The sequence below is a fragment of the Rhinolophus ferrumequinum genome, chromosome 13 (assembly GCF_004115265.2).
Source record: "Rhinolophus ferrumequinum isolate MPI-CBG mRhiFer1 chromosome 13, mRhiFer1_v1.p, whole genome shotgun sequence".
NCBI lineage: Eukaryota > Metazoa > Chordata > Mammalia > Chiroptera > Rhinolophidae > Rhinolophus > Rhinolophus ferrumequinum.
Window position 1 is genome coordinate 27,260,572 of NC_046296.1, and position 21,917 is coordinate 27,282,488.

A 21,917-nucleotide genomic window follows, 5' to 3' on the forward strand; every position below is an offset into this window, starting at 1 on the left:
AGGGTGATGCATCCTGACTCCAAGGGGAGAAGCTCTGTGTTTGGAACCCTCCTAAGACTTCAACCTCTGTGTTTTTTTCCTTTGGCTGGTCCTGATTTTGTATCCTTTATAATTAAACTGTAATCATAAGTACAGTGCTTTCCTGAGTTCTGTGAATTGTACTAGCTAATTATCAAACCTGAGGGTTGGTTGTAAGAATCCCCATATTTGTATCCAGTTGATCAGAAGAGTGAGTGTTCTGGGACCCCAGAACTTGCAACCAGAATCTGAAGTGAGGGTAGTCTGCTGGGGACTGAGCCTTTTACTGTGAGGTCTGTGAGAACTCTTGGTGGTTAGCATCACAATTAAATATTGCAGCATTGCAAGAGCATATATATCCTTTATGTGTAAGATTTAACACTATTAACACATTTTGATAAATCTTATTGTTGGTGCCAGAGAGAATTCTAATCTCAGGAGTAACCAGGGGCCAATATTTCCTTATATTCTGAACTCAACACCTTGTGTTTCAGCCACAAGTGTGAGAATGTTAGCAAAAGAGGTGACAAATGTTACATTGAGAAGACAAAGTCAAACTGGAAATTATCCCTTTCTTAAAGCAAAACAGAAAACTAACATTTATTCCCCCTTAAAAACTTCTTGTCACAAGTCTGCCAGAAATCCAACCAGCGAGGGTTTGTCCTTCAAGCACCGACAACATTACTACTTATTTTCATTCAATTTTAAGTCTTTACCCTTCCGAAAACTCCTAGCATCCCCCTTTATATGGCAGGCCTCCCACCTGAGTTTCTACTCCTGCCACTACCTGACCTCTAATTATTTCTTCAAGTCAAATAAACTGCCCGGCCTTAATCATTGAGGGCTCTCCTCTCATACCACTTACTATCAGATTGTTAAATTTGGCAGTCTCAATGAAAACCTTTAAATCTCCCTTATCTGCATCTGTCCTTTTCCTGCAGAGTCCTAAAACACAAAGGGTTACTATCATGCTAAAACTTGATGTCAACACCAGAAAAAGTAAAAAATAAAGCCAGAATATAAAATATCTGCCCTTTGTTATACAAAGCCAAGTTTTCTTAAATCCTAAATATATAGCTCTAGCCAAAAAAAAATTTAATAAAGTTGGACTGATTCATTTTGACAGTGGTACTCGCATATTCAAAAAGAAAAAAAAAGTATTTAGTATCTTTTCAAAGTTAACTTTTATTTGTATTTCTTAATAATTTAGTCATATATTTAGGAATATATGCAACATATATGTAGGGCTTAAAGAATAATAAATCACTCAGTGCCCAGTCACCCAGCTGATGAAGCCCCTGCAACCCTGTTCCCAACCGCATTCTTTAATCTGCCCCTTAGAGGTAACCATTATCTTTGCAGTAACTTCTGGGAGTCACTTTCAGTTCCAAATGTTTCTTTGCTCTCATTGCTTGAGAAAAACTACCTTTTCTTCATTGAAGGACATTTGTATCTCCGTTGAAGTAAATTGGTCATGTGCTTATCGCCGTTAATTTCAATGTTCCTCTAAAGTGGTAAATGGAAAGACCCAACCACCACACCAACCCACAGGGTCTGACACATACTCCTTCCATGGTGACTAGCTACTTCCCATTGTTATTTCTTTTTCTCTAATTTTCTTTCACAGCGTTTCTAATTCTAATTTAATAATTAAGCTGCATACAAAATTCAAATCATCACAGTGTTTTTCCAGTTAAATGGTTCCTCCTCTTCTGAATTATACAGAAACATCTAGGTTAATTTTTGCCTTGAGCTAAAATCTATCAAAAGTTTTACTCAGAGGACTTTTATTAAAAACAAATTAACAAGTATAATAAGCACCACATCTTCATTAACTGAATGATACTATTCTTGAAAGAGCACTTGAAATGAAAATAACAATTAAATTTCAGGTTGCTTTTAAAGTCAGTGCATACAAAATATCACTACTGTAATTTTCTGGGTCATGGTGGCCTGGAGTTGTAATTAGTTTTGATTAATATATTCTGAATCTCTGCATCCCACTGATAGTATTTCAAGCTTCATTACTCACTTGCCATGTAAAAACAGCATATATTTTAACAATGACAAATACTGATATAATACAGCTGATTGTGTTCCTTTGAATTATATATTTGCATCCATCCAGTAGAGAATAACTAATAATACCATATGAGTTAAAGTAACTGGAGACTTGAGTTTCTGAGAACATAGTGGACAATGTCCCTTAATAGACCTAAAATCTCCTTTAACAGACATTTAGAAATGTTGGACAAATATAAAACACAGCTCTTTAAATAAATAGCTAAGCTCATAAAAAGCAAGGGGGGCGAAAACAAAGAGGGAGCTGAAAATCAGTGGATTTAAATGATCACACAATACTTAGGTCCATACAAGGCAGGGAGGGAATCGAGATTCCTGAATAAAGCTGCAATCTTTAGAGCTCTTTCTCCTCAGCAAAAGGGTAAACAAGGCAAAAATCCACTTTCCATAAGAAAAGGAAACAAAGAGATCACAAGAGATCTCAATCCAAATTTATAAAACATGGGGGAAAAAGCCACTGTGGTGGTTAATTTTATGTGTCAACTTGACTGGGCTAAGGGATGCCCAGATAGCTGGTAAAACATTATTTCTGGGTGTGTCTGTGAAGGTGTTTCAGAAAGATTAGCATTTGATCAGTTGACTAAGTAAAGATCTGCTTTCAACAGGGATCATCCAATCCATTGAGGTCCAAATAGTACAAAAAGGAGGAGGAAGGGTGAATTCTCTCTCTTCTTGAGTTGGATCATCCATCTTCCACACTTGAGTTCCTGGCACTTCAAGCCTTTGGCGCTGGATTGGAAATTACACCATTGGCTCATCTGATTCTTGGGCCTTCTGACTTGGACTGAATTCTTAACACCGGCTTTCCTGGTTCTCCAGCTTGCAGATGGCAGATCATAGGATTTATAGGCTTCCATAAGTGCCAGAGCGAATTCCTACAATAAATTTCCTCTTATCTATAAATCTATATATTAGCCTATTGGTTCTGTTTCTCTGGAGGACCCTAATACAGCTACCATGAGTGAGAGTATGCAGAAACAAACTGCAAAATTTAGACCTTCAAGAACTTCACATAATGGCATCATAAGAAACAGAATGAAGAACAATATATTATTTTAAATGACCAGTCAAGTTTGAAAGAGTCAAACAGAATTTCTAGGAATGAATATATAATCGCTAAATTCAAGTGGCTGCTCTAATTTCAAAGAAAAATGCTAAAAATGCCCACACTGATGTCAAAATTTATACAAAAGAGATTCTTGATTTGTGTGTAGAAAATTCTAGCAAGCATGTAGACCAAATTCTTGGCCCTAAAAAATTGAGTAATTAATGTGGCAACATTGCTTTAAGTTCTGTGCTCCAGAACTTGATAATCTGACTTCACTATAAGAAAAGATATCTTGCTCATTCAATCATTTAAAAAATATTTATTGAACACCTCCTATGTGCTAGGAGGATTTAACATCTCTTGTATAAAAACGAGAGATATTTGGTTTGTTTCTACAAAAATTTGATTTTTATGTCAAACTTCAAATAGACTAAGTGACCAAGAAACATGCCACGATTGTGGAGACTTTCATTACTAGATTTAGTAAAGAATCTATGATTAGCAGTCAGGACACTTTTGCAGCTAGTAAGTTGGGGCTCAATTTCTCATCTGTTAAATGCTGGCTGGCTTCACTTGCTCTACTAACTTCATAGAGAGATTGTGAAGAGAACATAGAAACAGATGTGAATAGGCTTTAAATGTGCTATATAGACACAAGGCATTGGTCGAATGATGTTTTGAAAGGTAAAGAAAAAAATGCTTATTCATGGGATTTGTCATGCATATATTTTGATCCATCTAATATTGTTTAAAGGAAAAAATTTAAAAGACAACATTAGGAGACAATTTCCCATAGGTCTCTTACATTTCCAGATATTTTATGAGCCAAAGCACTGACTGCCTTTATTTCAGACTATATTTCACAAAAAATGTTAGTATAGCAAGCAGCTTTGGAAGATGGACTGTCACCGTTCGGAGCAAAGGACGGGTTTGTTCACAGTTTAGTATGATAAGGATTATGTCTCTGTCCAGGGCTCTTCTCCTTTAACGTACCCACTGCATTTGGTGGCGCCACCTGGACCTTTTTGCATCACTCTGATAGAACTGGGGCTTGGGCAAATGGTGCAAATGCTGATACTCTGGATACTACTACAACATGAGGAATAAAGCCCGTGGTGTCTGACCCAGGAATCGGCCAGCATTCATAAATCTGTGGCAGACTAATTTGTTAGCTTGGAAGCAGGGTAAAATCTCAGACTCTTCACGTTCTTGAAAGACAAAAACCAGAGCAATTCGTCTTTATCCTTTAGTTAGCACAGCACTCTTAATAAATGGGGACACATTATTTAGAGACCATTATCTCTGTAGCAACCCAATGTTGTCACAGTAAACAATTTATTCAAATGTCTGTATTCTGCTCCAAGGTGGTCTTCAGTGGCCTTCCAACTCAACATTATGAACCCATCAGAACTCTTCAGTAGGGCCAACCCCACACTTATTGTTTCATCATGAATAAAAGATATTTAGGATTTAAATTCCTTATCCCTTGCTTCCTTCAATCTTTTGAAAGAAATGTTTTTATAATGTTGGCTGCAACCAATGTTAGTATTTCACACAATCTTTAGTCCAGAGAATTTCAGTTTTAAAATTAGGAAAAAGAAAAAAAAAACCAGCACAATGAAAAGCAGAGTATAAAGAACCACGTAAATTTGAAATCTGTCAGATTTCTAAAACATTTTATTAGCTAGATATTTTTGCTCACAAACACATGCCACCAGACACAAGATGTAGAAGAGATCTATATAAGTGCATGCTTGCTATTGGAAAAACAACTCAAAGTGCAGATCTCAATTAAAGTAACTTTATTATCCAGGGATGGTCCAGGTGTGATGTGTTTAATAACTTTATCTTTACTCAATAATAGCTGGTTGAACAGGTATGCCTTTGTTGCTTGTTGCTCTGTGCTTGTAAATTGAGTACAGTTGGTGGGCAACATATTCTTTTACTACTAGGTGATGATAACATAATAGTACAATAGCAGATGTGTTATCAGCAGCGCCCTCTTAATATAAAAATTGAAGACCTTAATAAGTCTCGTAATAGGCTCCATAGGGCCAGAAAAACAAACTGCAATATTTTTTTCTGTTGATCTTTAATGAGAATCAAGTAATTTAAGTCTAGAAAGTGAGTTAAATATACATAGATATTTTACCAATATTAATAGAGTGTCCCAGTGTGCGTCTGGAATGCTGAGACTGTAAGCACCTAGCATGCACTATTCTACTTTCTTCCTTATTCAAGGAGTAGTCTCCATTTTCCATTGAGTACTACCTTTTATTTTTCCATTGAGCTATGTTATTTTTCTATTCTCACAACTCAAATTATATACACTCAAAAAGATGTTTCGAATACTAACATTAATTACATATAACATTTAAAAAACACATCCCATAATACTAGGAGGTCTAGGTAAAGCCATATGAGGATACTGATAAAATTTAAAATATAACTGAACAGAGAGACGTTTATTTCTCAAGTCTTGAAGGAAATAAAAAATTAAATTAATCATAAATGGAATCAGAAAAACAGCTGGTGAATGCAAGAGCTACTACTATAGTTTAGGTCTCTTGATGCCTCACTCACACTCAGGTTTTTCCTGTCATGCTGTTTTCTTATTTCCAATTTTTAATAATGGATATAGAATATCAATTAAGACTATGTCCGTGGTGTCTAGAATGGCCAAAGAGAAGAACCCTAAAAGTCACTGCTAGGAGGCCGCTTTCCCCAAGCTCTTTTCCAAAAACAGCTTTAGGTAGCTTTTACTTTTTAAACCAAACGAAAATTTTCTACTTCCACTAATGGTGGAGTAGCTTGTATTTAACCTATCATCTCATAGGTGAGAATGATAAAAACTGGATAAAACAGAATGAACTAAAACTCTCTGAAAGCAATGAAAACAGTAGCAGACAGAAATTGCTAGGAAGTCAACATCTAGGAATGGTGCTGGCTAAGAGAGTTTGTTAACTCTCTGCCCTCTTTTAAAGTTTTAACAGCTTTTTACAGACAGCAAGCTCCAGTGAGTGCTGGGTGGCAGCTAAAATCCAAAACCTGCATTTTCTGGATTGAAGAACCAAAAGGACAGAATTTGAGGCTACCATTACATTAAAAAATTGAGGGAGAAATCCTTAAAAAAAAAAAAAAAAGACAGACAAGAAACCCTATATTCTGCATAAAAACTCTAATGAAATTTCTGACTGACAAGTAAACTCCACACACGCAGGACAGACTCTAAGCAGCCTAGATAAGGTTAAAAGATGTGAGCAGACGTTTCAGCTGCTACCCACTGCAGAGGAGAGAGTTTGGTGTTGGATTCAGACCAGTTAATTACCTGAAAACAAAAATCAACATTCCTCAGAGGATCATAATAGAATCCATAGTATCTACAATGCATTATTCATAATGTCCATTACACAACATAAAATTATTAGACATATGAAGAAACAGGAAAATGTAACACATACTCAAAAGAAAGGACAATGGATAGAGACTAAACCTGAAAGGACACACTTACTGGAATTAGCAGATATAGCTACAATGATACCTATATGTTTAAAGATGTAAAGAAAAAAATGTTTGAAACAATGCACAGATAGGGGTATCTCAGCAGAGAAATAGAAACTATACAATTACCACACTGAAATTCTAAAACTGAAAAAAACAATAAAAAGTTCAATAAACGGGCAAAACAGCAGATTGGAAGGGAAAGGAGGCAGAAAAAGTGCCTGAAAAAAATAATAGCCAAAAGTTTCTCAAATTTGGTAGAAGACATTAATGTACAAATTAAAAAAAAAAAACAATAAATCCCAAAGGATAAATACAAAGAAATCCATACCTATACATATTATATTCAAATTGCTGAAAGGCAAACAGAAAATTTTGAAAGCAGCCAATGAAAATTGGCACATTACAGTAGAATGTACATGACAACTGACATTACATAGGAAACAATGGAGACCTAAAAACAGTAGAATAATATATGTAAAGTTCTGAAAGAAAAACACAGAATTTCATATTCGGCAAAAATATTCATCAAGATTAAAGATGAAACAAAGATATTTTCAGATAAACAAAAAAATAAGCAAACTCAACGCCAACATACCTGCACAACAAGAAATGCTAAAGGAAATTCTTCAAACTGATGAGAAACAAAACCAGATGGAGAAACAGATCTTTAAACAAAAAGCAAAAGTAGTAAAATATGGTTAAATATATAAAGCTCTGACATATTCTCATGAATTTCTTAGAAATACATACGATTATTTAAATTGTTATAATATTGAAATATGAGGTTTTTCACACATGAAGGTAAAAAGCTATGGCAACAATTACATAAAAGATGGGACATAAACAGAATTCTATGGTTGAAAGAGTCTTGTATTTTATACAAAACAATTTTAAAATAGGGCTTAAAGAGAAATTAATAATAGCTTTAAACAAAATTCATCATAAACATTAACACAAAAAATTTATTGGAACATTAGAAAATCAAACCCAATAATATATTAAAAATATCATAAATCTTGAGCTAATGGATTTATCCCAGGAATACCATGTAGTTTAACATTGTAAGATCACACACATATAGTACATATACATATGTATGTATATTATATTATAGTGGCTGCTATTATATATCTCATAGCCAAAAACTGCAAATAATGTAGGTGGCCATCAATAGAAGAATAGATAAATAAGCTATGGTGTATTTATACAACAGAATATTGCTCAACAACAAAAAAAGTAATGAACTATTGATATATGCAACAATATGGATGAATCTCAAAAATGCTGAGTGACAGAAACTTTCACATAATACATACTGTGATTCCACTTAAATTAAGATCTACACTAGGTAAACTAATCTGTGATTAAAAAAAAAAATCAGAATAGTGGTTGCTTCTGGGGGCTGGAACTGACTAGGAAGAGGCCAGAAGGAACTTTATGGGGTGATGGAAATGTTCTATATCTTGACAAGGATTTGATTACACATGTGTATTCATTTTTTAGAACTCATGAAACAGTTACTATTTGAGCACTTCAGTGTATGTAAATTTTACCTAAAATCATAAACAAATCTAGCTAATGAAATGTTATGTAGAAGAATTTAGGGGAGGTATGTGCTGATGCCTGAAACTTTCTTTTGAAATATATTCTAAAAAATAGGCTGGTGGATGGAGAAATAGTGATAAAGCAAAAACAGCAAAATGTTAATTGTAGAATATACATAGTGGGTATACAAATGTTACCAGTATAATTCTTCCAACTTTTCTATATGTTTGAAACTTTTTGTAATAAAATATCATGGGGAAATTACTTAAAAAAAAAAAATCAAGGCAGATGGGCAGCCAAGAGTAGACACTTACAAACTGTGTGGAATGGAGACCTAAGAATAGGTTTGCATTCTTTTACCCCACTTGTGACACACAGAGTTACGTTTCTTAGAATTTGACTAGCATGTCCATTAATTTCTTGTATTTTAGATTTATAATGTTTTCTTTCATTTATTCTTCAGTATAAATTCTCCATTTTCTTGGGAAAGTTACTTAAATTCTTTTAAACTTCTGCACACAAGTTATTTTTAAACTACTGTGAGGTATTTGAAAAGTGTTCCATGAGTTGGAAATACATCTTTCAGCTTGCTTTAGAATTATTTCTAAACATCTGCAATAATTTCTAAAACATCTGAAATAAAGAATTATTTTTAAAACATCCAATAGAGAACACTAAATTCATGGTTTTCCTGGCCTCATTTTAAGTGGACAAAAACAGAAATGAAATATTCAGCAGTATATAAATACTCTATGTATATTAAAAAAATATGCCAAACGTAGTGCCTCATTCACAAAAAGCCCTATTCTCTAGGGTAAAGGGCATGACGTGATGTCCATGGACATGCCCACTGTTCCTTGAAATTGGGTCAAATGTGTTTCCAGATGTCCTGCTGGACTGCATTATGGCCAAGCCAACCATTTCATTCATCCCTGAAATTCAAATGCTGAGATCAATCTATCCCACAGGAACTCATTGAGCTCATTTGGAGAACTGAAAAGAAGGAACTGGCCCTATCTATTCTTTTTTTCCTCAAAGTCCCAACTTTAGACTCAGTTCATTAGCCTCAAAAATGCATTCAGATCATTAAAAGTTGAGAGTATTATTTCTCCATCCACTGGGAAAGCATCATTTCTTTTCATTGTGCAAAATTCTATTAATAAAAATTTGACACTTAAAACAAACAAGCCTGATGGCTCAGGTGGTTGGAGCTCTGTGCTCCTAACGCCAAAGGGTGCTGCATGGGCCAGTGGGCTCTCAACCACAAGGTTGCCGGTTTGACTCCTCGAGTCCTACAAGGGATGGTGGGCTGCGCTCCCTGCAACTAAGACTGAACAGGACACCTTGAGCTGAGCTGCTGCTGAGGTCCCTGATGGCTCAGTTGGTTGGAGTACGTCCTCTTAAGCACAAAGGTTGCCGGTTTGACTCCCTCAAGGGATGGTGGGCTGTGCCCCCTACAACTAACAACAGCAAATGGACCTGGAGCTGAGCTGCCCCCTCCACAACTAAGATTGAAAAGACAACTTGACTTGGAAAAAGTCCTGGAAATACACACTGTTCCCCAATAAAGTCCTGTTCCCCTTCCACAAAAAAATCTTAAAAAATCAAGATAAGTAGCTACCTCTCAAATATGTGTTCAAATTGTTACCCATAAATGGTCTTAGTGTTCATTTCTTTTCCAGGGATCCCAACTTCTCATGGTTCTATGTTCTGTTTCTATGGGTAGTATCCTGCCTTAAATGCCCTGCATTACTAGGGGAACTTTTCTATTAACACCATTTGTGTCATTTTTTTCCTGTAACTGCTCCCACATTCATCTTCCTCTCATTATTTTGTGACTCCTATTTTAAAACGCTGATGCCTTCAGGAGCACACGCCTTTCTAAGGTGGTTAGGAAGGCATCAGACTTATAAAACGTATTGAGAATGATACTTTTCCATCAGTCTAAGTTTCATGCCCCAGACTCTTTGAAAACTGGAAGGATCTTCCATAAACATGACCTACAGTTAGCTGTCCCATTGACCCAAATGGTACAGAAACTGCAGTGACTAGTAAGAAAATAAACTCTGAACTGATACATTGAAATTCAAAACACGTAAGCGCTATGTGACTACACTGACCCATAGAGCCTGTCAGTTGTTTTTTTTCCCCCGATCTTAGTCTACCCTCACCAAAGTTCTTATCAATAATATCCCAAAGACACTATGATAAAATTGGGATAAAACTGTTGAAATTTATTCCACTCAGTGACAGTGGATGAAACAGAAATCATGATGTGACAGATTGCCATCAATTCCTCAACATACATCATCCCTTCTTCCATAGTTCATTGTCATGTAGCTACCCAGAATAAAAACATGTTCCTCCCTCCCTTGCAGCTAAGTATGGCCAAGTAACTAAGTTCTAACCAATGGGGAATAAGTGAAAAAAACTCTGTGGCAGCTTCAAACAATCTTCCTTAAAGAACAGGAGATATGTACCTTTTGCTCCTTGCTTCTTTGACACTTTCCTGCATCCTGTTGCCTGAGATGTGGATATAATGGCCTCATCTTGGGTCATAAGGACAAGGCTCACATCCAAGGGACAACGGAGTAATCTGATGGAAAAGTCTGGGACTCCAACGGCTGTGTGGAACATAGCCCATATCTGGACTTTCATATAAAAGAGAAATAAATGATCTGTTTAAAACTTTTGCTAATTTGGATCTCTGTGACTGGCAGCTGAACTTAATCCTAACTAATAAAATAAGTAAAGAAAAACAGGATGGTAAAAAGATTCCTTTTGAGTGAGTGTGGAGTCATCCCACCAAAACAGACTGAAAGAGAGGATGATACATTCTCTGAGAAAAGAGATAAGGAACTTTTAATTACTATTCCTCCAATAAAATGAGGCAGGTCTGAGGGTTGTTTGCATAGCATAAATAAAAGTCTTTTAAATAGTGAAGTCAACTGAGTGAATGAACTGTCTTGGGCATAGTCATAGAATGCTGATAGTTACTATGAAGCCTACTCACATTGATGACTTGAAAGAGTACATGAACTTGTGAAACCATTAATATGCTTTATGAACATATGGCTTTAAAAACCTTTGGACTACTTACAACGTGGCTCTCAATCAATTCCAGAAGGCCCAAATGGTACCTTTTATGATACCATGATACATAGGAAACTTAAAAATTCATTTCTTAAAGAGTCACACCTAAGGAAATTTGTAAAAGAATCGCTCTCAACAGCATAATGCCTACACAACCAACGGGATACCCTACATATAATCACTCTCGGAAATTTGTCAATTTAAAGGAAGTACGAAGGCTTGAAAGATTTCAATGTCATAGACGACTGACTTATACTGATAATTAAGACACAATAAGCATAGCAGTAAAATTTCTTAAAACTCTATAAAAATTACTCTATATAATTTTTAAAAATTGATGCTTTCTACAAATTGTGAGTTGAGATCAAAGAAGTGTACGTATAAGATTCACTATCGCAGGGCTGGCCTGGTGGCTCAGGCGGTTAGAGCTCCATGCTCCTTAACTACGAAGGCTGCCGGTTCGATTCCCACATGGGCCAGTGGGCTCTCAACCACAAGGTTGCCAGTTCGTTTCCTCGAGTCCCGCAAGGGATGGTGGGCTCCACCCCCTGCAACTAAGATTGAACACGGCACCTTGAGCTGAGCTGCCACTGAGTTCCTGGATGGCTGAGGTGGTTGGAGCGCGTCCTCTCAGCCACAAGGTTGCCAGTTCAATTCCTCGACTGCAACTTGGAGCTGAACGGCACCCTCCACAACTAAGACTGAGCTGAACGGCACCCTCCATAACTAAGATTGAAAAGACAACAAGTTGACTCGGAAAAAAGGCCTGGAAGTACACACTGTTCCCCAATAAAGTCCTGTTCCCCTTCCCCAATAAAAATAAAATAAAAAAAAAGATTCACTATCGCAAATATTTAACCCACCCACAGATTTTTCAGTAACTGAATACATAAAGGTGCATTTGTACTTTAATCTCACATTTGTCACAGAGCTTCCAATGATAAAGAAGAAGGATTATTTCCTTAAGAAAAAAAAAGTTCAATTTCAAATAGCAATGGCATGTTCCTTGACGAGATCAAGTTCCAGAATATGTTACATATATCCAAGGAAAAAGAAAAATCTAAGGGACAGACTTTTCTCAGCTTCAGTTTTCTCAGTTATGAGAAACATATTTTTAACTGCCACAGACATAAGTCTCTACAGCAAGGCATGCGATCCTTTATCCGTCTCCTCAGGCCTCTTGCTAAGTGATAAATCCGCCCCACCCCAACTGAATTATTCAAAGCTGAACAACAAAATGCTGTAGTAGAGAAGACAATGAAAGTGAGAAAAAAATTAAAGGGAATTTTTTTTTCTTCCTTTTTTCCCCAACAAAACATACAAAATTGCATAATGATAAAACTTGTTTACAGATATGTTTTTAAAGGCCCTTAGGATAAAATAACTGAAAGAAAATACACAAAATACTAGCAACTTCATTGGGGTGGCAGAGATTAGTACTAGAGATTTCCCCTTTTGCTGTTTTTTCAAATTTTCTCCAACATTAATTTTTATCACTTTAATATCTAAAAATTTAAATTACAAAATTAAAAAGCAGGAAAAGCCTTTTAAAAATTAATCTTCTCTTTGGTTGGAGAATAGTGATATTTAAAGCATACTTATTTTGTGTTATCTAATACTTCACCTAGCCTTGCCACCAGAAGCTGGATGGCAACTCAGGCCTCACCTCAGATGTACTGAGCCTAAGTTTTAACAATACTTCCAGGTGTTTCACACGCACATTAAGCTAGTGAAGCACTCTTCTAGAGTATTCATCTAGGAATAAACACCTATATTGATTTATTTCTAAGCCCTTCCTATATGTTAGTCTATAATCATCATGTTTTTGGATTTATCTGTTAGATGTATTCATGCAATTCAGTAAATACTGACAATAAGAGGTAATAATGATAAGAATATATTAATCATACCACTACATTTTGGGTAATATTTGTAAGATAGTTCCAAACTTGAAACCCAAGCCACCATCCCCTATTACATTAATCACATCCATTGAAATGAATCAAAAGGAGAACGTGAGCACACCAGAGAATCTTTTCTTTTAATAAAGTCGGAAACAAACTAATGAGGAAATACTAGAACCATAAAGTGGTATGATACTGTATTACTGGAATGCTTGAGTAAGCCCCGCCTCTATCTTAAGGCCTGTTTAACAACTTTGTTTAGTTACTCTGAGATGTCCATCTAGGGCAGGGTGTCTCAGTTTGGCACTACTGACAGTTTGGGCTGCATACTTCTTTTATAGTCCATCCTGTGCATCACAGGAGGCTTAGCAGCATCCCTGGCCGTTACCTGCTAGATGCCAGTAGCATCTCCCCAGCTGAAACACAACCACTGTTTCCTGACATTGCCAAATGTCCTCTGGGGACAACCCATCCCCTGCAAGCACTGATGAGAACCACTGATCTAGGAAGAGAACAGCCATCAGAAAGGGATCCTGTTAATGTAAGTCAATAATCTTATTTGGGATTTTCCCAAAAAGAAACATTTAAGAGTGTAACTGTTCCCAACAAGAAACATCTAAGAGTATAAGTGAGCTGGAAAGTTATAGACAGACACATTTGTGAAATTTGTTTTGAAAGCTCCATGAGAGCAGGAGCTAGTTCTGGTTGGGTTTTTTTTTCCCTGGCTATTGTATTCTCAGCAGTTTCTGGCCCATGATAAGTGTTCGGCAATGTTTGTTAAGTGAGCTAACTTATATATAACCTATATAAATACTATACCCTTAGCATTCAATTTTCCAGGTTAAAAACTATTATGATTTCTACTATGTGTGTTGTCATTTCTTAAATGTATTTCTCTTACCTACTTTAACTAGAAAAAATTCTACTAGTTAAATCCTATCTAAAAATTAACTAAGACCTATGATGTAACCAGTATCCACTATATCCAAGCCAATTATGACTCTCAGAACACAAGGGATAGCAATGGGAAGGAAGTGGGAACACTGACATGGAAAATTCGCATAAGAAAGAAAATAACCCCCATCAGGAATCTGTGCTGAAGATTTAACAGCTCTGGGCACTGCTGTTTGGAGAAGACAGAAGAAATTTTAGGTACTATCACCTTGTGTCCACATTGCTCTCTCTTCTCTTGACTTTTTGTTCAGAACTCATCTCAAGGCCTCATTCCCTAAGTGTTCTCCAAGTACTCTAGACAAGTGGTTTTTAAACTTTTTTTGGAGCCATAGACTCATTTTCAAAATTTGATGAAATAAATGGCAACAATTTTTTTAAAAAGGAAAAAAAATCTGATGAAAACTATGAACCCTCTTCCTAGAAAAATGCACTTACATATAAACTTTACCATATCATTTCAAGGAGTCTGTGCACCTTCTAGTCTATCAAGAGACAATGGTTTCTCTCATTCCTACATGATGATTAGTATGTATTCTCCATCCCATACAATTTAGCAATCCAAGTAAGTGGTGAAATTTAGTTCCTCATCCAAATCAACTTAAAAATCAGTAGCTTCTATACTGTCAACTGGGCAGTTGGTATGGTAATTCTGAGAATCTCATAAAATAGACTGTGAAAAAAGTACTTATAAACTGTAAAGTACTAACAGTACACAGACTTAAGTTATGTTCTTTATTTCTGTCTCCTCAACAAGATTATAGAGAACATGGAAGTAAATTCCAACTCTGCTGAATACTTTTTCGTGTCCAGTAAAACTAAATGAGTGTTTCTTAATGTCTATCTCAAGCAAGGAACTCTGGCTTATTTCCACAGTTGAGGGTGGTGGTATGAATAACCACCTCCAAGCTCATCCAAAGATAACACAGAGAGATCAAACACTTCATTTGCTTCATAAGAACTATACTTGCCGAGTCCCATCTTCATAAGCCATGTATTAGTTCACCTACTCACCTAGTCCCAGTACTGTAGCTACTGTAGAGAGCTAAACATCTCAACAATATGAAGGCTTTGTAAATCATGAATTGGAGAGAGAGAGAAAAAAGAAATCTATAAAATTTCTTTCCTCAAAACTGACATTTGCTAAATTCTTTGAATCATGTTGCCAAGATTCAATGCAAAGAAAATGAAGTGTGTTTGGAGGCTCAAACCAAGAGATAATAGGCGTAAGGATTCATAAGCTCTTCTCTTTGCTTAACTTCTTCAATGAATGTTTCACGGTGAGTTCTACACGAATTTTAATTTTCAGGTATAAAATGGTAGCATATAATGAATACCACAATGAACAATAAACCCATCTCTGTTAAAAGCTGAGGGGCTCTGGATAAATCCTACCTTCTTTTTAAGTCCAAACTAAATCACCATTTCATGAACTTTTTTTTTTTTTTTTACACTAGCCTCATTCTCTTAGCTTTGAGTTGTCTAGCATTCTAGCATTTTGCCAGTTCTTCAGGTCACATTATCATAAACTTTATTGGCCAGAATGCACTGCAGATGAGGGCTGACAATTAAGTTTGTGAACTTGTTGAATCAACGTTGCTAACCTTTTTTGATATCAGAGGGATTATTCATTATGAATTTGTACCACCTGGACAAGCAGTTAACCAAGTTTACTATTTGGAAGTACTGAAAAGGCTGTGTGAAAAAAGTTACATGACCTGATTTTTTCGCCAACAATTCATGGCTCTTGCATCACAACAAAGCACCAGCTCACACGTCACTGTCTGTGAGGGAGTTTTTAACCAGTAAATAAATAACTGTATTGGAACACCCTCCCTACTCACCTGATCTGGCCCCCAATGACTTCTTTCTTTACCTGAAGATAACGGAAATATTGAAAGGAAGACATTTTGATGACATTCAGGACATCAAGGTAATACTATGATAGCTCTGATGGCCATTCCAGAAAAAGTCCCAAATTAGGCGCTGGCATCAGTGCATAGGTTCCCAAGGGGAGTACTTCGAAGGAGGTGACCATAGTGATATTCAGCAATGAGGTATGTAGCACTACTTCTACGATGAGTTCGTGAACTTAATTGTCACACATACATAAGTGCCTCTCTTGTCTCCTTATCCAGACCAAGTTCTGTGTAGCATGTCTATGTAGAACACAATTAAAAACATCTAGCACTAGCTAAAGGATAGCTGAAATAGAATGAAGTTGTATGACTTACCCAGGACTCAATTTCTTCTATATAAACAATACTAATAATCCCAGTTTCCCAATGTCTGTATCACAGATTTAATTAACGTGAACATGGTGACAGAAGGCCTGTAATAGTTTATACAAGAAAAAAACAGGTCATTCTTCTCATGGCCGAGGGCTTGTTCCTTGGAAATCCTACATATAAAAGAACAGAAGCCCACTCACCAGACTGTTTCTTTGGTAGGTGATAGGAAAAGTAATGGAACTCTGGTTCCTGAAGTCCTGTTATGTCCTTCTTTTTACTTTTCTTTGACCTGGCTGCTAGTCTACAATGCTTGGTTTAACCTTTGATAAAAAGAATATATAAAAAAAGAAACAGTAATTTCAGTCCTTTTAAATCCATTTTGCAAAGATGCCAAGAACACAAATAAGACACTTATAAAATCAGGAAGGAAGGAAAGGCACTAATGCAAACAAAATATTACTCGTATATTAAAGTTACTTTCACAATTCTAAATTCTGTGCCTAATATCCAATTTAAATGGTAGTTTTAAAATGTGAGGCCAACATAGAAATCAGTAAAAAGGATCAAAACAGAGAACTGAAATCAACAAAAAGCAAAAGAAGAGATCAACCAGGCAGTAGATCAGAAGGCTATCAGAAACAAAATAAAGCCCTCTCCCTTTAAAATAACATCTCTCCTCTACCTAATGTAACAAAGAATAATTGGACAAAATGAAAGGTCTGTTACACAAGCCACAAATTTAAGAAAATCTGTAAATTAAAATCTAGCATTGGTTAATCATAATGAAGGAAAAGAATAAACAAATGGATTATACATTTGCTGCCAAAATTTGCAAAGGTGTTGGGATTTAATTATTGGTATACTTAATACAAACAAGAGGGAAGCCAAAAGGCAAAATGAACACCCAGAGGTTAGTAGCAGGAAGGCCATAAAAACAGCAAAGAACAAAACTTGACTATTTGAGGAGCACGCTTTTTCTGTGGAAATGTTTTGATGCCCCCTCCTCCCTAGAAAAACAAAAATATTCTACAAATGATATAGCACATATTCCTAAATGCCACAGTTGAGTGATATAGGACTATTATAAACAACAACACTTATTATTTAAGGCATGGTTTAAAGGGTCATTCAAATAATTATTTTCTTTCCCATCTTTCAGTCTTTACTCACACCAAGGTACACACACTGCTAGCCACTATGGTGAAAACCTGTAAATCTGTAATCCCTTTTATAGATCAAACCAATGAATGCACAGACAAAAATCATAAGCTGACATGAGTATCCAAGAAAAAAATGATGTAGGGGTGGCCAGTTGGCTCAATTGGTTGGAGTGCAGTGCTCATGGCAGCAAAGTCACAGGTTCAATTCCCACATAGGCCAGTGAGCTGCGCCCTCCACAACTAGATTGAAAAAAACAACAACAACTGGACTTGGAGCTGAGCTGCACCCTCCACAACTAGACTGAAAACAGCGACTAGACTTGGAGCTGATGGGTCCTGGAGGAACACACTGTTCCCCAATATTCCCCAATAAAAAATTAAAAAAAGAAATGATGTAGCGTCTAACCAGAAAGTAGAAAAATAAAATACACATCTTCCCAAAACCCAGCACAATAAATTTAGAAACAAATGGCTGAACCTGCCTGCGGTTATTAAAAAATAGGGTACCACCCACCTTGTAAATTGTACAATGAATAAAGGACCTTCCTTAGAACAGCTTACTCCATATTCATTTTTAATGTTCTTCTCTCAATATCTACTTAGACAAAGTAGTTCAAAGATTTTAGGGGAGAGTTCTTAATTTAGGGAATTAAATTTTGGGGAGAATGAGTCAGGCAAGTCCTCACCCAGAATTATTAGCCTCTCGTTACATCCGACCATTCATTTGCTCATGAACACAAGTTTGTATTTGGCATCACTATACCTGACACTATCAAAAGCACATGTGATTCAACAACAAATAAGAAGAGCATAATTCCTACTGTTCGAAGCCCATGAAGTCTGGTGAGACAGACAGGAGACAAGCTAGACAAGCAACTATAAATGGGATAGGCATTATAAAATGGGAAAGGAAGGAGTATATATGGCAGATAGTATAATAGAGGGAACTAACCCTGACAGGGAAGTCAAGGAAAAATCTCCATAATCAAGGGACACTGGAGACATAAAGGATGAAAAGGAACTGGTTAGGTTAATTTCTCAGGGTAAGTACTTAAGCTTCCTCCTTGCTATTCAGAAGAAGAAGAATACACAATACTCCTCCACATTCTCTCTTATATCCGTTTGCCATCTTTGTTTCAGGTTCATTGTATTTCAGACCTTAGGATATTCTGAACAGCTTGTATTCAGCAGGATGGAGAACACTACAGAAAAGTCTATTCTGCCACTGTTTCCAATCATTGGTAGGTAGACTGAGTTGGACCTAACTCCCAGAAGTTCAAGTCAACTCAAATTCAGAGGTAAGGACAGAGCGACAGAGCAAATAGGGACATAATATCCGCATATGGGATACTACTAAAAATATCTAGAAACAACAAAAAATATCTAAAAACTTTTTCTTATGAGGTTAAAAAATAATTCCAAGGAGATTTGGTTTTAAAACAGTAAAAATAGAAAGAACTGAAGAGAGGGCAGCTAACAAAGAAATATGAAATAAGGCAGTGAACTCAAGTATGAAAATTTAAAAAGATACCCTTAGACCACCCAGCCGTTATTAAGCAAAGGCGTCTTCAGTGAACTGTATTAATCTCCAACTGGCCAACATACAAGCTATTCCCTTTGCCTAAAGGTATACCGGTGTCACTGGCTTAGCTGGTATTTCCAAAGGCTCTGACTCACACAAATCTCAAGACAGTGACAGTGCTTAGCCTCTTTGAATGAAACAATGTGTGTTTAGTGGGTGAAAGACTGTACACTCAGTGTTCCTTAGTGCAAAGTTAGAGGATACTTAATAATCTTCTCAAGTGTCTAAATCTTCACAGAAAAATAGGTTTGGAGTATTGTTTGGCCTTAAAAATAAGACGAGGTATTTCAATTTCTCGTAAATACCTTGGCAGGTAAAAACATTAACTGGCCTGATAGCTCCTCTTCATCAAAGGGTTGTTTGTACCAGTGGCGCCACACAGCGCCAGCACATAAAATAAATAAAAACAGCTCAGTTATTATCCAACATCTTTTATTAATAAAACAGGCAGAAGAAAACACAAATTAACTTTACAAATGCAATTTATCAAAGGAAACTAGAAGTATTTTTCGTTATAAACAAATCAGGGATCCTAAATTTTTTATTGAGATTAAAAATGGATTCATTTAAAATAAATTAAAGCAGTAAAGGGAAATAAGAGGTTCAAATTTCCAGGTACAAAACACATACGTCATGGAGATGGAATGTACAGTACAAAGAATATTGTCAATAATACTGTGACAGCGTGATTTGGTGATCACTTGTTTAGGTATATAAATGTTCAACAACTATGCTGTACACCTGAAACTGACATAATGTTGTATGTTAGCTATATTTTTTAATAAAAATCTTAAAAAATAGTAAAAAAATAAAATAAAGCCATGAATTAAAGAAGGTTCAGGTTGAAGCACATCATATGTTTGATGATGGCGCCGACTGACTAAATGTAATACTGCATCCCTACATTAGTCATGGATGTCTGGAGGACGAACAAAGTATCTGGTGCTGTGGACCGAAAAGATTCCCTGTAATCTCCTAGGTGTAGAGACTACAGCAGTGTGAGGAGGAAAATGGTGATCAATGGTGAAGGAAAAATCCTGTACTAAAGAACATAAAACAAACAAAAACCAAGCTGAGAGAAGTGTACTAAAACCCCTTAGCAAGGCAAACCAATGCTAGTGATATATAATTCCAAAGATTCCAACCTTAACTATCTTCCTGAAATACTTTAATTTAGTCTTTTGAATTTTAATTTTTAGGTATATTATGTCTAATTTCAACATGAAAAATAAAAGTAAAGTAGGATCTACTTGACATAAGTTGTTTTAAAAGAAAACTATACTCTGAAAAGTAAGAGATATATTTCATTAATGATTCTTCACTGAGCGAACATGGTTGGGGGTGGGGGAGAATGAGTTTTACAGCCAGGGAAAATTGAGCTCAACCCTCTAACTCTCCTACTTGAGTTGTACGACCTTGAGTACACTGTTTAACATCTCTGAACCTTTTTCCTTATTTATGTTCCTTAAAATATTATTTTAAGAACTGGCACATAAGAGGTACTCAACAAATGGTTATTGTTATAATTACTGTGGAATTTTAAACTTTTTCCCAAGAGGGCTTTTAGGTCAATAAAACATGTTACTGTGCCAGAAACTATCTAACCAGTCAAAAGTTCCTCATTCTTACGGAATTCCTGGTTCTGAAGACTTTTTTTTTTATAGCAGAAAGAGTTTTAAATAAGGAAAAAGAACATCTCTTTTTAGGTATTTAATTTTGTTAACTTCCAGAAGATAGGAAATACTACCTTTCTGGCATATCTCACATTTAATACTTCATAGGCAGGTATATTATTTGTCAGACAGGACTGTGCTTTCCTATATGTCCACAATTACCTACCAGAACCGGCTGGCAATGCTCAAAATTGTACCTTGGGCTGACCGACTTTGGTGGTATGATACAAGCAGCACCTTAATTCCCCTAATATTTCAAATGCACATGCTGTGCAAAAGCTGGATAACAAACCAGCACCACCTAATCCTATAGTGCTATTCTCATTTCCTCTCTCTGCATCAAAGTGGCTAATTATTAGGTTGGTGCAAAAGTAACTGTAGTTTAAAAGGTTAAAAACCACTGCAAAAACCGCAATTACTTTTGTACCAACTGAATAATTCATTTAAAGAGAGGCCATTTTAATACTCCATCAGGTAAAAGAGAAGAGCACAGGCTTTTTCTCTTTAATGCTAGAACACAATTATTGAGCCTTTTCTGAATGAGATCTATTCTTTATGCTTATACCTGTGATTTCACAAACTATAGAATTGAAATAAATTTACAGGCTAGGGATGGCTTCCTAAAGAAAGCACGAAACAGTATTCTCCGCTTGAAGGAAAGAAGAAATGAAATGGCATCAACACAACTAAGCAGAGTAACTGAACAACATCAGATTCAGAAATGTGCTAACCCAATTTCAGGTATACTTTTCTGAACCTTCAAAGGCTGAAAATAAATACAAACATTCTGGACCTTTTCTCTTGGGAATATAGGAAAGTTAAAGTTTGCTCCAAGCTAAGCTTCATTTATCTACTTACACTCTTAGAAACTGTGAAAGAAATCAATATAAAATTTTTAAGATATGTACACACGCAAATACATAATTTGTATATGTATACATTTGGGTATGTTTATAAATAGTCATTTTCTCCCATGAGAAATCAAGTTTTAAGGAAGTCTGCCAACAAATCTTACTTTAAAAAAACAAAGAAGAAATAACAATGCCCTAAATCACAAAAAAATTCGAAAAGACTATTATAATAAAGTCTACAACAAAATTCAAAACCATTTTGAATTTCTGTTATT

The 21,917-nt window shown here is 35.9% G+C and overlaps 1 protein-coding gene across 4 annotated transcripts in view; it reads right to left on the reverse strand.

Annotated features, from left to right (window-relative positions):
* The window catches only part of COMMD1 (copper metabolism domain containing 1), a 125,379-nt gene that overhangs the window by 33,118 nt on the left and 70,344 nt on the right, over positions 1 to 21,917 (reverse strand). The window contains exons 3-4 of one of the 4 annotated variants that reach the window (XR_004424821.1): positions 16,577 to 16,696; positions 16,380 to 16,477 (exon numbers count right to left, since the gene is read on the reverse strand). The exons of the other annotated variants lie outside the window; for them this stretch is intronic. The gene's annotated coding sequence lies outside the window, so the exon portion shown is untranslated. The remainder of the gene's footprint in view (positions 1 to 16,379; positions 16,478 to 16,576; positions 16,697 to 21,917) is intronic. 4 annotated transcript variants of the gene reach the window in all.